Source organism: Armigeres subalbatus, chromosome 2 (genome assembly GCF_024139115.2).
Source record: "Armigeres subalbatus isolate Guangzhou_Male chromosome 2, GZ_Asu_2, whole genome shotgun sequence".
NCBI lineage: Eukaryota > Metazoa > Arthropoda > Insecta > Diptera > Culicidae > Armigeres > Armigeres subalbatus.
Genome location: NC_085140.1, coordinates 138,345,388 through 138,359,550, shown reverse-complemented (window position 1 = coordinate 138,359,550; position 14,163 = coordinate 138,345,388). Strand labels below are relative to the sequence as shown.

The 14,163-nt window shown below is 41.0% G+C and overlaps 1 protein-coding gene across 1 annotated transcript in view; it reads left to right on the top strand.

Annotated features, from left to right (window-relative positions):
- The first annotated feature begins 3,921 nt into the window (after positions 1–3,921).
- Positions 3,922–14,163, top strand: part of LOC134210902 (protein windpipe) — a 194,500-nt gene continuing 184,258 nt past the window's right edge. The window contains exon 1 of the mRNA XM_062687335.1: positions 3,922–4,156. The gene's annotated coding sequence lies outside the window, so the exon portion shown is untranslated. The remainder of the gene's footprint in view (positions 4,157–14,163) is intronic.

Below are 14,163 nucleotides of genomic sequence, written 5' to 3'. Positions count from 1 at the left end.
TATACTTCGGGAAGTTGTGCACTGGGTGGGAGAGAGCATGTTAAACAATGAAGTTTATTCCTAGCCTTAAGGGAATATGATCTTCTTATACCCTCCGGGAAGTTTATCTTTACCAAAATTCACGGAAATTACCTGTACCCAGGGCCGGATTTAGCCGTAAGGGGGCACCAGGGCCGACAGCTTGTGGGGGCCCCAAAATGTGCAAAAAATGTTGGTTTTGGTACATAAGATTTTTGAGGGCCCGGGGCCACCGCCCCCTTCCTAAATCCGGCCCTGCCTGTACCTTAAAAACGTAGAACAATTAAATCTCCATATTTATCTCTCGGGGTTCATGATATGCTAAATTAATCACCATGAAGGAATCCATTTTTCCGTGAATGGTAATGGCCGCCAGCTTGCCTATGGGCTAGTCTCTGATTTGAGGAGGTCAACTGCACTCACCTTTCCGAGCATTTTGATCAATGTAGTGAGCATCTGGAAAACTGAATAGATTTATTAGATTTCTAAACCATTTGCCACAATAATGGACTAATACATATTTGACACATTTAGAAGCTGAAATTTTGAACCAACTAGAACAACAAGTTGATTTAGGACGAGAACGATTGACAGTGTAAGATTCGGTAAAATCAGTAGGATTGTGTACAAAATAAGACCGCAAGGGCAATGTAGATGTTGGACAACGCAAGGCAGTTATTGCGATTGATCTTTCTGCCGTTGTCAAGCGATTTTGTTTTGTACTTTGAATAAATTTGTTCTTGGATTTTAATAGAATGGTTGTCTTGGAAAGAATTATAACGCGAAGTTCCAATCACTTAAGATCCCAACGCAATGCAATGAAGAGGCGGAAATCGAATCGGAATTGCAGCGTTTTTATCCTACATGCGCTCGTATTTCTGGTACCGACGGCAAATTTCGGCCATCGCCAAGCGATTGTGTTATGCACTTTGAAAAAAGCTCGTCTCGGTTCAACCTTTCTTTTGTATAAAATTGGGGTTCTTAAAATAAAAAAACGATTTATTTACAATAATGCACATTTCCAATCATTAACAGAAACAAATCTAAAATCAGAATCTTACGAGGCACCAGCATAAGCCTTTCAAAGCGAATAATTTGTTGCAGCGTCTCTTTCGATGCGCGCTTGTGATTTTGCTGCCCAAGGCTACTTTCTGCTGTCGCCAAGCGAAAGAAAGTTTGTCTCTGCTCAAATAAAATTGTGGTTCTGGAAAAGAAAAATAATGCATCTTTCCAACACCTAACAGTAACAAGACCTAAATCAGAATCTCGAGAGAAAATTTCAGTTTACTGCAACTGACACCATCCATGCGAACAAATTTTTGCAGCACCTTCTTCTCACACGCTTTTGTGATTTTGCGCATTTACAATCAACGTCTGCAACATCACCAGTGCCAAAACGATGCGAGAGTCTTTTCCTTGAGTGCTGCTAACGCTGACAAAAACCACTCGATAGTTTGCCGCTGAAACGCCACAGATGCAGGAACCACCTTGATCGATGTTGGGTGGGACCGCTACCGACGCCATCATTGTGTCTGCTCGCCGTGTTCGCTTACCGAGGATTCTTGAACAGAAATAACGTGCGTGAGCGAAACACGGGCGACAAGTGAATGTGAAGCGGTGAGCCTAAAGGCCCATAGCTTACTTCATTCTGATGTCCGTGTTGGGAATGCATGAACTGGAGAGTTTCCGAGTCGATTAATATATAAATCTCCAAAATCCATCGGTAGATAAAGTTCAAAATGTTACAGGATTTCGTAGCGTTTCCTAATTTTGGATTGTGATTCAACTCCCTGGGGGTAAGACGTTAAAAACAACAACAAAAAATTACTCGTTTTGCATTGTTCAATACAATACGTGTGAAAGTGTTGGCTTCAAAAATAGATTGCGAGAGTTTGGCTATGTGCCTGATGTATCATAGGTATCATCAGCACCCGCAAAGCTGCGGAGGTCGATGGAGGTCCTTAGTAGGGAAGCACCTGTCTAGCGTACTGAAGTCATGGGATCAAATTCCACCGAAGGAAGTGATTACCGTCTAATACATAAAGTCTCAGACATAGTTAATAAAATGTAAGTGAAAAAGAAAAATCTATACGCTATATGCGTTTTCCTAAGAAATCGGATCGAATACTAAGATAAAAAGAATTATACAATAGAAAAATCCCTGTCGTCTTCGTAAGCAAATTAGAATTAAAAATTGTTAAGCTTGCCTTTTTGAGCTCCATTATAATAAATGCAACCAACCATACTACATTTAGAACATTACTTTTAAACCATCGGCATGCTTGAGAATGATATTTCCATTTCTAACTCTCGCAGTTGAACCAACAGAGCGTGACTTGCATTCCAGCAGTATGCATCTCATTCGTCTTCTGCATGTTTTTAGACTTCAATGTTGAAGACGACACAATCGTCAAATATCATCCAAAGAACATGGAATGTGCCCAACCTGTTTCGATTTGATACGGTGATGATGCAGCTTTTCAACTTTTTCCGAAACAATGCATACTAACGATCTGCGTACGACTGGGAAGATATTATGTTTGAATAAGATTGGTGATTGTTCGTTGTCGGCTGCTGCAGTTCGCTTTGCTCCAGTGATTGTTCTTCATCCAGAAAAGACGACAATGCACAAACGATTCCACTAATATGTAACGAAGTGGAAAAGTGGATAAAATTCTAATTCATTTTTCATTCATCTTTCATTTTTAACTTTGGTGGAATATAAAGCAGTACTCAGAGTAATGTATAAACTAAATCTAGAGATTTCTACTTGAAATATGCGTAATTGATTTTGACCTCGGTTTTTGGAATGGCGATTGCGCGCTTCATTCAAACAATATTTGTCAACCTTATGTGCTTATCAGAAAGAATAGATTCTAATATATCTGGTGGTAACGTCAGTTGAACAAAATATGTTAAATAGAGAGAGTATTGGCCATTTCAAATTTCTAGGTCAAATACAAATAGGTCTATTTGAAAAAAGTTTCTAGAAATAAATATCTCATAATATTTGATGTACATTGCAATTCAGGTATATTTACCCAGAATAAAATATCCTGTTCTATTCTTTGGCAGCGCCAAGTTGAGGAGCAAAGCAACATCCACCGGTCATCCAGTCAGTCAACTCAAAACATTCACGGGGATAAGTTGAATTTTCTTTGTGCGGGCCATCCTATGAGGAAAGCTTTCTACGTTTGCCGGTACATAATTGACTGACTGCATTGACTGCAAGTTGATGAACACCGGTTTACGTTTATCTAGAGCGGCGACGAGAGATGGTGAGCATGAAAATGAACACGGAGTCTGACGAAACTCCATCGCACGTGTGCCGGTGCTGCTGACGACAAACTACCTTCGGGGCACGTTCACAGAGTACAAGTAAACAGAGAGACTGTTTCTCTCTTTTGCTCTCGGTCGGTACCTATTGAGTTTGGGTTACTTGAGTGGCATCGTCGCCGGTGGCAAACTGCATCTCCGCGGTTTCGATGCAAGACCGAAGTAAAGTGAACTTTTTTGTTATCATGTTTATTTATGGTGCAATAACAACTAAGTGTTAATGAGGAAATTAGGAAAGCTGTGCCAACAAACAGTTGCCCCGCGAGAAGAATACGGAGAAAACAAACAACATTATAATGACTGTTTTATCTTTCAAATGGTGACATGCGACACGTTGGAAGCTGGCGAGCGCAGTTCGTCCATTCGAACATGTTCATGAGGAAAGAATGTATGAGCGAGAATATGCTCCACATCTAAGAGCAGAGAGAAGCACTAATGCTAGCGGTGATCAGTATTCTACCGAAGTGCTGGGGTTTTCGAGATCGTTACCGGACCCTCTGAATGTAATTCCTGTTTGGTTGATGTTGCCCCGTAGGAGAGAAGAGCTCATTCCGCATTAGTTCGCGGATGGTGTGGGATTTTGATTCGATGTGGTGCGCACTTACGAAGAAAACAAAAGTGAACTTGAAAGCATATAACGTGAAAAATTATTGCTTCGAATTGGCCTGTTGGCAAGGGATTGTGTTTTTATAATATTCGTTTTCTGTTTTTTTCCTTCGCCGTCATTACATTGCGAATCTACGTGTCTGTTGCGGAATGTACTGCTCGTAACGTGTTCACTGACCAAAAGAAACAGAGCAATGTGAGTGTGAATTTTGGGTTTTTGATTTTCTGATTTTATTGGGATACATGATAGTGTGTAAAACCGAGTTTAATGTGAAGTGTTTTTTTTATCCACTAGTGATGAATTGGCGATCTTCTGGTACGATGAACAAATTCAAGCCAAGGTTGTTTCAATTAATTTTCACGTTTATGTGATTGAGAGCCGTTTCGTTAAAGAAAAGCGAACGATTCGCGATTTTTCCGTTGAGTTTGGGGTTACGCTTCAGTAGTTAAATTGAAAAGTGGAACTGTTGAACGGCTTTGTAGATATGTTACGATGGTCTTGCCGGGTGAAATAAGAGTAGACACGGAATGTCAAAACGGGAAATCCAGAGTGAAAGAAAAATCAGCACGCCACGCCGCCCGTGGTGAACTTCGTACCGTAAAAATGTGTCTCGTGTAGCCGAACCCATCAGTGAAAGGTGAATATTTAATTATACGGAGACGTTGAACGTTTATGGTTTGTTTTGGCTTCTAGGTATTTATTTTTAAAAACACAAAAAAGACATTTGAAAAATTAGCTTCTAGCGCATTTTCGGGAGGAGCCACACCATCGTTCCCTGTCGAATGCAGGTTTTCACCTATGAAAGTTATCTATCTCAAGCGGATACACGTGCTTTGGTTGTCAACTATGCTAAATGCTCACGAACAAACTGACTACATAAGGGGGGTTAAAGAACTGATTTATGATGCTTGTGGTATGGCAGGTTTTGGAGAAGGAACTAGAAACACGCATTTGCTGCTAAGAACGAACATTGAAATATGTTTGACGTAACCGGGGAAAATGTATTGTGTAGGAATGATTAATTTGGAACACGTTCGGAATGTGTCTCCGTTCTATGGCGGATATTGTATTATGAGATTTTAAACATTACATGTCAAACATTTATATTAGAAGCTTTTTCCGGACTACAAAGTGTACAAAAAATTATTAACACTACACATGAGTTTCAGTCTGAAGGATCGATCATATTATATCAACTCATAGGGGTTAAATAAAATGCTTTTTTATGCAATTATCATTAACAAATTATCTTCTAAATACTTGCAGGAAAACACTGTTTAAACAAACGATCAAAGTGTTTGAAAAGTGCAATAAACTTATCATAGAACAAATGTATTCAAAAATAATAAAATGACGTAGGAGAAATGACGGCTTCGGCAGTTTTGTTCTATTATTGTCAGGGGGGTTAACTAATTATGCCAAATTTGGCCTAAACATTTATTGCATATCAAAGAATATTGTGGCCAAATTTCATTAAATTTGGTCAACAAAAACCCCCTAACAATAACAATACAAAATCTGCCGAAGCCGCCATTTGCGCTATACAAATTTGCAAGCCAGCGAACTTGTCAGCAGTCAGTATTAATTTCCCTATTACTTACCACACCCCGTGTCGAATTACTAGGCCTAGACCCTTGTACCTAGTGATATCCCAACAACCATAAATCACTTTAACCTCCCGCAACTCGCTTCAACTTTCATAACACGAGAACTCGCATGTTGTAAAAGTACAACAGCCCGAAAATCCTTTATATTGAAACCAAATAAAACGACATCAACGATTTTTTTGGGAGAATAATAAAGGGGAAATATACTTTCATACAAAGACATTTTTTAAGTGCAATGAATCTTATTATTCCGATAAAAAGAGTTAATTTTCTCAATAAACGGCACGATGCTCCTCTAACATTTCTAAAAATTCTGGCGAAGTAAAACGAATGCCTAATTCATCCAAGATCCCATGCAGCCTTGTGAGTCAAGAAAATAATTGATTTGGAAGTATTCCACTGGGCGGCGCTAGTGTATATACAACTACCAGTTTCGATCGATCTGTTGGCTTTAGTCCAGGGATTAGAAACCATTACAGTACTGAGAAACTGTTCAGTTTAGAATTCATCCGCAAGGCAGCGCTAGTGTATATGAGATATTAGTTTTGTTCGATATCTCGTAATTTGTTGAATTTAGAAAGTTGCCGTCTTCTACAAATCTGTTTGGGGATTAGAAATCTATAAGATGAGAAACCATTTAGTTTAGGAATCTTCGGCAAGGCGACGCTACTGTATATGAGAGATCAGTTTGGTTTGACATCTTGGGATCTGTAGGATTTTGAAAGTTGCCGTCTTTTACTAAGTTGTTCAGGGATTTTTTTTAATGGGGCGTAGAACCACTGCGTCCATTGAGTTGAACTTTTGTGGTATTTTCAGGGATTAGAACAGAGGAAAAAAAGTAACTTCCTGTGTACCTAAACAATATCCATCACCAACTATCAGATGCATTCATCCGCTTTTTGTGTGAAAGTATTCAAATTATTTTGAATCACCTTTGTTTTACGAAGACTTTTTCCACGGGCAAACATACATAACACATTGGACATTCACTCTTCAGCTTCATCGTTTTACAAACTTTAACAATATCTGTTGTTTTCACTTAGCTGGGGAAATCATTAACCAATGCAAATGCGATGCACGCGCCACGAGAGATTTAGTGACCAACTAATGATTCTTTCAATTGACGAGTAAATCAGTGAACGATGAAAAATGCATGAGTGTTATGAATAGAAGTTGGTTTCAGTACTGATCTGAAATTTAATTATGGAACTAAGTTAACAAATTCGCGAATCGGATACGATTTCATTGCGTTAAGAAAAATCTACACGGGACACAGGTGAGTCAGTTGAAAATTGATGGTATAGCTGTAACTGCTGGAATTAGAAATGAACGAAAAATACGTTTCCTACAACCAAGAAGAATTACACGCAATACATGGTACTTTCCTATCACATTGGTATTCATAGTAGCCAGGATTCACATCGAGTAAGGGAGAGTTCACTGTATGTAAGGGAAGGTGGGGAGACTTGATCCCTTGGGAAACTAGATCCCCCCAATTTTACGGAGAACCAAGGTAGTTTTGTTCTACCGTATTTTCAGTATAGATCCTCTAGAGAAATGATCTTTATGGGGTGAGTTATATTTTGGATTGACAACCGTATTTATTCTGCAGGACGGTTTGATTGTTTCGACCCTCCGAAACATTTTTTAGTGGCCACGCCGAATTTGAACAGCTTTTCCTAACAATGATCAAATGCTTTAAGTTTTTTTACAGCACAAAGCCATAAATATGCTAACAGATTAGTACTGGCCAAAATCTCATCATTTCGTCACAGTTTTAGGATACTTGGAATTCATGTTGTTGCGTCAATATGGGGACACTTGATTCCTCATTTGGTTGATGGAGGGTTGGCTCGAAAAAAATATTTATTGGGTAGATATCATTGAGAGATGATCAAGTCTCCCCAAATTCTAATATTACATGCATTTACAAATTCCATATCGAGAATCGTCCATGAATAAGCACAACAAATCGGAAAATCTGCGTACTTTGGAGAAAAAATATTTAAAAGATCTACTTTTATCAAAGCATGTTCTTGGGGAGGGATCGACTACCCTCGAAATATTCTTAAATTCGATTTTTGGTAGCTCTCCAAAAACTCGATTGTGTATCAATAACAACAACCAATTAACAGACTGTCACACATCAGTAAAGTTAAATTATATATTTCTTAGAGAGTCTCTGCGAAAATCGCGTAAGTTTATTCATTTTTGGCAAAAATGAGAAAGAGGGTATCAAGTCTCCCCAGTCTCATCTACCATAAGTAAGTATAAAACCTCAATGAGGTATGGTTACTGCTTCTGGACTTCATCTCGTGGCTACTATTTTCATTCCATACAAAATAATGGACAGGATTAATTTGATCCTAATTCAAGTTTTTCCAGCAGTGAACACACATGTTAGCAAAAGTATGCGACAACATTAGTGTTGCATTTCTTTGTTTCGCGAAAAGATGAACATATGTTTAGAGAGATAGAAAACGGGACAGCTTCCTAATTTTAACAGGCGTTTCATATTTTGCGGATTTTTTTTAAAGGCAGTAATGTATTCAAATGAACGCAAATAAATATATATTGATGAATATAACTGGATCTGCCACCCTAAAGTGCCATTTTGACCTCTCTCATGTGCTTTTCTTGTTACTATTATGTGTTTTCTTGTTGTATAATACACGAGAAAGGCATCACCGCTAGGTGGATTATTCTGGGTTTTCATATTAAAATCGATAAAAATTTGATCACTATAGCGTTTCTTCAGCGACCAACTTTCGCTTCATGTATATTCCTCTTCCGAAATAGACGAATTTCACACTTGGGCCTTGATGCTTCGTTGAACACGTTGAATTCGAAAGGTGGTAAAGCCTTGTAGATCACTATTGAATTTTGTGGCGATCGGCTGTTGCGTTCAAAAGTTATTAAGAAAATGGTTCATTTCACCATATAAGGTTGGCGTCTTGGCTAAATGCGAGAAAGGCAGTATCACCACTCGGAGAATTAAGTTGGATTTTCAATTTCATTTTGCAAATCTCGTCAAATAACTTTCAACGTGGGAACGCGAGTTCTTTGGTATTGCTTTCGCCTCACATTTTTAAGAATGGTAGCTGAAGATCGCCGTCAATAATTCATTCATTTATTTAGTTTACATCTAAACAGATAACACTGAATCAACAATTTGATGCCACAATACACGGTTCGAGGCCGCATATCTCCATCCTCGGATACGCCCCACGCTCGCCAAGTCGTTTTGCACCTGGTCTGCCCATCTCGCTCGCTGCGCTCCACGCCGTCTCGTACCTGCCGGATTGGAAGCGAACACCATCTTTGCAGGGTTGCTGTCCGGCATTCTTGCAACATGTCCTGCCCATCGTACCCTTCCGGCTTTAGCCACCTCCTGGATACTGGGTTTGCCGTAGAGTTGGGCGAGCTCATGGTTCATTCTTCGCCGCCAAACACCTTCCTCTTGCACACCGCCAAAGATGGTCCTAAGCACCCGTCTCTCGAATACTCCGAGTGCTTGCAAGTCCTCCTCGAGCATTGTCCATGTTTCATGTCCGTAGAGGACAACCGGTCTTACAAGCGTCTTGTACATGACACATTTGGTGCGGTGGCGAATCTTTTTCGACCGCAGTTTCTTCTGGAGCCCGTAGTAGACCCGACTTCCATAGATGATGCGCTTTCTTATTTCACGACTAACGTTGTTGTCAGCCGTTAGCAAGGATCCGAGGTAGACGAATTCCTCGACCACCTCGAAGGTATCCCCGTCTATCGTAACACTGCTTCCCAGGCGGGCCCTGTCGCGCTCGGTTCCGCCCACAAGCATGTACTTGGTCTTTGATGCAGTGGCGTAGCCACGGGGGTGGTTTTGGGCACAACCCCCCCCCCCCCCCCCAGAGACAAATTCAAGAAAGGATCTCGCCCAGTCAAGTCAAACGAGGGAGCTGCAGTTTTCTCGGACAGGAATTTGGTGAGAAAATTCCATTATATATATTGATAAATTATATTAAACGCATATGATTATATAAAAAAAGAACCATCAGGGCACCCGATTGAAGCGATTTGGATAGGAAGAGTGGAATCGCCAACTTCCTGTTGTTAACATCTCGTGGATAAAGGGCGGGCTCTTCTCCCCATCTATTGGGTCAATCTGGGAAACGAAGGCTAGATTATAATATTGCATGTATGAACTTTCTTCTTGAAGGAGATTCTCTATTCATCCCGTGGATTCGCATAAGCGTCTTTGCTTATGGAACCACCCCACCCATTTTTGGCCCTTCACACAGGAGTCTGATGAAATACAAACAATAGCATAATCATGATCAAATCGTTTGTCAGATATGGCCAGTGCTATCGGCAGGTGCCTTGCTACAATAGATGGTAGTATCATCATCATCATCATCAACCCCCCCAGAGACAAATTTTTTAGAAGAAACTTTTTTTTCCAAAAAAAAATGTTCTGAAACCCCCCCCCAAACCATTTTCTGGCTACGCCACTGCTTTGATGCATTCACCACCAGTCCAACTTTTGTTGCTTCACGTTTCAGGCGGGTGTACAGTGCTGCCACCTTTGCAAATGTTCGGCCGACAATGTCCATGTCATCCGCGAAGCAAATAAATTGACTGGATCTGTTGAAAATCGTACCCCGGCTGTTACACCCGGCTCTCCGCATGACAGCTTCTAGCGCAATGTTGAATAACAGGCACGAAAGTCCATCACCTTGTCTTAGTCCCCGGCGCGATTCGAACGAACTGGAGTGTTCGCCCGAAATCTTCACACAGTTTTGCACACCATCCACCGTTGCTTTGATCAGTCTGGTAAGCGTTCCTCGAAGCTGTTCTCTTCCATAATTTTCCATAGTTCTAAGCGGTCTATACTGTCGTATGCCGCCTTGAAATCAACGAACAGATGGTGCGTTGGGACCTGGTATTCACGGCATTTTTGAAGGATTTGCCGTACAGTAAAGATCTGGTCCGTTGTCGAGCGGCCGTCAACGAAGCCGGCTTGATAACTTCCCACGAACTCGTTCACTAATGGTGACAGACGACGGAAGATGATCTGGGATATCACTTTGTAGGCGGCATTAAGGATGGTGATCGCTCGAAAATTCTCACACTCCAGTTTGTCGCCTTTCTTGTAGATGGGGCATATAACCCCTTCCTTCCACTCCTCCGGTAACTGTTCGGTTTCCCAGATTCTGACTATCAGTTTGTGCAGGCAAGTGGCCAGCTTTTCCGGGCCCATCTTGATGAGCTCAGCTCCGATACCATCCTTACCAGCTGCTTTATTGGTATTTAGCTGTTGGATGGCATCCTTAACTTCCCTCAAGGTGGGGGCAGGTTGGCTTCCATCGTCCGCTGAACTGACGTAGTCATCTCCTACGCTGCCTTGATTTTCACTGCTTGTACTCTCAGCGCCATTCAGATGTTCCTCGTAGTGCTGCTTCCACCTTTCGATCACCACACGTTCGTCCGTCAAGATGCTCCCATCCTTATCCCGGCACATTTTGGCTCGCGGCACGAAGCCTTTGCCGGATGCGTTGAGCTTCTGATAGAACTTGCGTGTATCTTGAGAACGGCACAGCTGTTCCATCTCCTCGCACTCCGCTTCTTCCAGGCGGCGTTTCTTCTCCTGAAAAAGGCGGGAGAACCGGCCTTTGATCCTCAACTTGCACATTCTTTCATTGATCGGCCACCACCCGATCACGCGCCTTTGCATATCGCCCATCACTATGAAAGCTGTTCCCAGCTCATGTGTGTTGCCTCAGCTCTGGTAGATGGTATGATTACCTCTAAACGTTCGCACCATTGATCCCTTCCAACAAACCTCCTGCAGCGCTACAATGCCGAATCCACGGTCCTTGAGCACATCGGCGAGTATGCGTGTGCTCCCGATGAAGTTGAGAGATTTGCAGTTCCACGAACCGAGTTTCCAATCGCTAGTCCCTTTTCGTCGCAGTGGTCTTCGCCGATGGTTCCGGTCCGTACTCTCTTGTTGATTGTTCGTCGCGTGAGTTTTTTTTTTGGCTGGCTTGCAGGGTCTGACACCAAACCCCCTAAATTTCCGGAGGACCATTCCTCCTTATTTCCGGTGGACCATGTGCACAGTTTCACTTAGAGTCCCTCGCTGGCACTCGGACGATGATCAGCCGCTCCCTAACATGGAGAACAGACGCTGTTGTGAGCCGATCCTGACATGGAGAACAGACGCTCAATAAAATTTACACCTCCGGAGAGGAGCAAACCCCCCCTTCCCTGTCAGCATACGACCATAGTTCCCACCGGTTCCCTAAGGTTGCTCGTATCCCGGCCAGCACCGCGGGCAGGTAGGGATAGGAGTTGCTGGGTAAGAGGCTAAGGACCGCGAGATGGGGTCTATTTCATTCCTTCAGGTACGCGAAGTACCAATGGTACGCTTTACCCAGCATTTGCCGTGCCGTCAATAATAATGGAGTTGAATTTAATTTAGGAATTGCAATGCCTCTGGCTTCGACAATTAAATTTGTCAAAGCCACGAGAGCATTATCAATATCACTTTTGGTATCTAAACATAATATGGTGCAGGACTTCATAAAGCTGCTCACTGCCATGTTTGAGAAGTTCAGCCGGGAGCTGGTCCTTCCCCGCAGCTTTATTGTTTTTCAACCCTTTTATTGGTTTTTCTAACCTCGTCTAGTGTAGGCGGCTCCACAGCTTGTCCATCGTCGCTAATGTTTATTCTGTTAACTGATTCACCATAGGTTCGATTTTCGGATGCTCTTGCTTCTATATACCGATCTCTATGCATCCGCGTACCCGATACCAACCAGGGATGCCAGATGATATTTTCAAATGTATTCACAGTCGTTTAAAAATGTCTTCAAATGTCTTCAATATTAATATTATGAATATCAGCGAGAAATTTCAAAATCCAATAGGTCTGTAAATTCAATCAAGTCCTTATTTTATTGTCTATCCGGAACAAAGTTAGAACGCTTTTTGTACCGAAGTTGAATTTTTCTCCAGATACAGGCAACAACAGGCAACTTTTCCAACTTCGGAAGTAGTGCGCTGGATTCGCCTAAAGATGCGCTAAACAACGCATCAATTAGTTTGACAGATAAAACTTCGGTAGAAAATTCGGTTCGGAAGTCCCGACTTCCGAATTCTAAGTTGGTGCTACGCCTACAATATTGATGTGGAATGATGTTTATTTTTTTAATACTTAAATTGTAAGAATTTTAGAGAATATTTTTTAAATATAGTTTAAATATTTTTTGAATATTTATATTTAATTTAAAATTTTCACGAGATAGTGTATAACGAGTTTCGCTGGATTTTTTATTTAGTCTGGTTGAAATTCCACTGGCTATTTTTACTGAACTTCTACGTGGAACTCTTCCAAATTATTTTTTTAAGAATGTCCTGTACGGATTCAAAGTTTACCATGAGATTTTTTGTAGGAACTTCCGGATAAATTTCTGGAGCAACTTCCGGATAAATCCTTGATGGAGCTTCTTATTACTTATACTAATTTCTTCTGGATGGAGCTTCTAATTACTTCTAAAACTCCTGACGAAATTTCCCGAAGATTTCCTGTTGGAACATCCAAAGGATTTCTTGAAGGAACTTCCGGAGGAATTGCTGGAGGATTTTCAGGAATGTAGGAACTTCAGAATAAATTTCGGAAGGATTTGCTGGAGAAATTCCTGAAGGATTCTCCTGATGAATTTCTGAAGGATATTCCTTAGGAATTACTGAAGAATTTCCCGGTGTTCAGGAATTCCACCGGAAATTCATTTAGCAATTCCTAAGAATATCCTTCAGAAATTCATCAAGAAAATCCTTCAGGAATTTCACCAGAAAATTCCTCTGGAATTTACCCTGAAGTTCCTACAGGAATTCCTTCTTGTTTAGAAATTTCTAAACAAACCTCTGAATGAATTCTTAGAGGATCTTTTTGAGATATTTCTGCAGAAATTTCCGAAAGAAATTCTGGAGGAAATACCAGAGAAATTCCATAGTATACTTCCAGAGGCATTCTTGGAGAATCTTTCGGAAACATTCTTGGAGAATCTTCCAGAATAATTCCTGGAGAAACTTCCGGAGAGATCCCTAAAGAAGCTTCCGCGGGAATTCCTGGGGGAACTTTCGAAAGAATTTCTGGAAGAACTTCCGGAGGAATTCCTAAAAAAAACTGCTGGAGGAGTTCATGAAGGAACTACCGGAGGAATTCTGGAGGATCTTCCGAATGATATCTTGGACGATCTTACGGAGGAGCTCTTAGAGGAAATTCCAAAGGAATTCCTGGAGAATTTTTTGGAGAAATCCCTGAAACTTCCGGACAAATTCGTGGAGGAAATTTAGGAAAAAATTCAGAAAGAATACCAGAACGATTTTTCTCAGAGAAAATAATGGAAGAATGACCAAAGATATTTATAGAAGAATTACCAAAGGAATTCAAGGAAGAATTTTACGAAAGCGTGTATCAAGTTTCCTCGGGATTTGTTTTAAGAACATTTTTCTGTAGTAATTTACCATGGAAATTCTGAGAAATATCTTTTTAACACCAAAACAATTTCAATTTCTTGTCGACATTCGGTAGAATTTTCTATGTAATTT